Below are 3,565 nucleotides of genomic sequence, written 5' to 3'. Positions count from 1 at the left end.
TTGCACTGATTCTCAATTAAGGCTCCTAGTTCTAAGTCATGCATGTAGGATAGTTGTTGATGGTGGTTCAAAGTTACCAATTTAAAATAGCAAACCACACAGTCAAGCCCATTCACTCCATAGTCTGGCCCCAGGTGCACGCGCTGGCCGGGCCCACAGCGGGCGGCGGCGGCGCCCCTGTCCTCGCAGCCACGCCCACAGTACAAGAGGACGTCGCTGGCCCGCCCGCGCCCGCCCCCTTCCCAACGCCCCCCCTCCCTCCTCTCACCACAAGAAGGCAATACCCCAAGTCACAGACACTTGCTCACAACCACCTGTGCTAGGCGAGCATAAGACAAACCAAAGTGGCCTTGCTTTGTGGTGGTCGTTAACTCTAAGTCTGTTACATAACCCAAAAATTAAAAAAAAAAAAAAGTACGACTGCAAGAAGACATCGTATGTGAGATCTAGTCACATTAATGAATCTCTGGTCACGCGAGGTTGTTGACCAAAGGCATAATCAGTTCCCTATGTTGAGAAACCAGACCCAAAGGACGTATATCAAAGCGATCTCGGGTTCGGAGATCTGAACTAACCCATTCTTTCTTGTTTTTATTTTCCCGCGTAGTGCAGTCTGCTCTACTATCAAACCTCCTCTTGCAATGGTCATGGGGTCTCTTGTTTTTAGAAGCTGTAGATAGAAACCTCTCAGAAGAAAGAAAAATGTCTATCTCGGAGCTCTCCACTCATGCAATTTATTTCTTATTACAAAACCAAAAAAAAGACGAACAATTATATTATCATGTCAAGACAAAAACAAATGTATTAGCAGAAGTCACAAGTGGATTTTTGTTGGTGTAGTCCAGTTGGTGTAACTTCCCCTCCCTCGTCATATTTCCCGCGTTATAGCGTCTACACTGAAGACCCAGCTGTTTGGTGTTTGTCTGTCAGTGTAGGAGGGGAATCTCCACCACACTCAGTACAGTTCAATGTTCTTTGTCAGTACAGTTGTGTGAACATGCAGAGGTAGTTGGCAGTGTGTTGTCTCTGGCAGGCTATTACGCTCATGTTCCAGGTTATTCATTCATTTGTTCTTTTGTATTTGCTCTTATATACGCTATTCAATGCCATAGACAGTACATTTACAAGACATCATGGTAATAATGCTTTTCAAACCAAAAAACTTTGGTGCTAAATGTACAACCGTGTTAATCGTCTGGTACTTCCATTTAGGCGTTTGTATCACACTCCAGACGTAGTTTGTGTGGGTCAGTAGCGCCTGTGGCAAACTGCACCGCGGCTCAGAGGTCACGATCCTCCCTGTTGACCTCGGCAGTTGCTGGACACCGGTGGAGTAGGCCTACACAGCTACGGCACTTGCGCAGGCGCGGCGGCGGAGTCGACAGAGATGCCTTGTTTCTGTCGGCCGCGCCGCGCCCAGCAGAGATGCAACACCGCTGTTGGCGTCGGTATCTGCTGTCAAATGTAGACCTGTACCAGAGATGTCAACAAATATAGGCACCTTAGAGATGGGTAGTGATGTGATTGCTTTTGTATGAGGATTGTTTCCCTATTGATCGTGAACTTTAGTCTTTTTGATGCTATATTTTCTTAAAATCAAATTTTAAAAGTTTTTAAGGCGATTATATGCATTCCATACTCTCCTCGTGGACTCTAAAATACCTACTTCTTTCTGGCGTTCTCCATTTATTTTATTTTATTTTTTACTACTAACCCCCAGCTGACCGGCATACGGGTTAGCCGCAACCAAACCAATGTTTTTTTCCAGTCTAGTCCATACCTTAGAGTGTAAAAGAACAGTTAAGTGTTTGCTTCCTGAAGCTAGTTTGTAATGAGGTCCCGCCCGACAGCGCCGTCGGCTTCCGTCGGCGGCCAGTCACAGCGTCGGGGGGCCGTGGTTGAAGTATTCCATAGTTATTGAATCAGAGCTATTCCATGTTTGATTTGATGTTACATGTTCTCTCCCAGTTCAACTACAGGCTTGTTGTAAACGTTGATGATGCTATTGATGTCCATTCCCTCAACACGCTGTGTGTTGGGCGACTGAGCAATCTAGCCTGACGCAGGCCCGGCGGCGGCTACGTCTCTGCCGCCGCGGCGGCGCAGGCCCGGATTGGTTACTATATTTCTGGTGTTTATGAAGCACTGGTTCTGTGGGGACAAACTGCAACAGCAGGCACAACAAGACCAAACCGAAGGCAAAATTATTTAGTATAAAGTTTGTGGACCCCTACCCCCCTCCCCCTCCCTGTCACTTGGTGCTCTAACCCCACACAACGGTCGCATGGTGCCAACACAGCGCTCGCAATGGTGCCAACACGAGGGGGGTCGCCCACCTCCAGACGGGCGGCCTCCCCCCGTTTGAAGAACTGCCTGACTCCAAGCACCCGCGGCTGCAACAGAAGCCATCATTGTACATAATCCCGGCGCCGCAGCATCCTCGTGCTCGGCGCCACAAAATACCCACCTCGGCCTCAAGCGGCGTGCGAAATCTATTTAAAAAAGAAAAATAATGCACGCTCGCACGCACGCCGCGGCCTGGTGCCTCCCGGGTTGGGGTTAAGACACAAACTTTCCACACAAAATTTAACGCAGTTATCAACAGCACTAACCAGTAGGGGTCGCTCAGAAAACGTCCACTGTTTTAAGTGCCTTGGTCTCACATTTCGATAGAGAGCGGCCCCGTTTCTTACTAAGAGTCTCCCCACGGAACCAGTTTCGCTCTACAGCATTCCATGTGAAGTGTTGATTTAGACCAATAGAAGCTTTTTCAGTTTCTGTTGGATTTATAGCGAGACAAAATAATGGTTTAGTTTCTAAAGATAAAAAAAAAATTGAAAGTTAATTTATTGATTTATTATTTAATATGTGCACCTAGCATTATGTGTTTTGCATATATAACATATATTCAATTATTATAGAATGTAATAGTTTGTAGACATAAATACGATTCAAAGAGAAATCTGTTGCATTATTTAAACCCCCCCTGTCTTGTGAGAGTGAAATGAATGATAATGAAACAGTGAACAAGTGTTTCACTAAAACTGAACAAACAAACCATCATGAAAAATCACCTTTTGAATCTGACACTGAGACTTTAATACACACTGTATGTTACACACGTACAAAGCTTTCGTCTACTTGAACAGATGACAGCGTTTCATTCATGGATATCAGAAAATGTGCATCAATGATTCTTTTTTTTTTATAATAAAAATCTCAAAATTGATTCTTGCTCCTTGTTGAAAGAAAATCATCTTGCAACCATAAAATGTTCTTAGCACATAATGCCCGTCTGAATCACATCATCACAAGTATTAGGTGTTGATGCTATTGTCAAACACTTCTATTAAAATTATAATCTGCAAAAACAGTAACACTAACTTGAGGAAGAGTCTGCCGAGCTCTTTGCAAACCCTCTTGCAAGATGTGCTTTAGATTTCTTTCAAGAATTCGAACGAGACGCGAGATGGCAAGTTTCTACGGCGGGTTTTCACGCAAAGTCGCCACGCCGGCAACTGGTGTTAACCCCGTGTACTAATCATGTCGCAGTTTTCAACGATAC

General features: G+C 45.0%; 1 protein-coding gene across 2 annotated transcripts in view; it reads left to right on the top strand.

Annotated features, from left to right (window-relative positions):
• Positions 1–2,962, top strand: part of LOC119585611 (homeobox protein prospero-like) — a gene marked incomplete at its 5' end in the record, with an annotated part of 25,587 nt that extends 22,625 nt beyond the window's left edge. For both annotated transcript variants that reach the window (XM_037934281.1, XM_037934280.1), the window contains 1 exon segment: positions 1–2,962.
• Between the last annotated feature and the right edge of the window lie 603 nt (positions 2,963–3,565).

Source organism: Penaeus monodon, chromosome 20, assembly GCF_015228065.2.
Source record: "Penaeus monodon isolate SGIC_2016 chromosome 20, NSTDA_Pmon_1, whole genome shotgun sequence".
Lineage (NCBI taxonomy): Eukaryota > Metazoa > Arthropoda > Malacostraca > Decapoda > Penaeidae > Penaeus > Penaeus monodon.
Note: the sequence above shows the minus strand (reverse complement) of the source record. Positions and strands in the feature narration are given on the sequence as shown.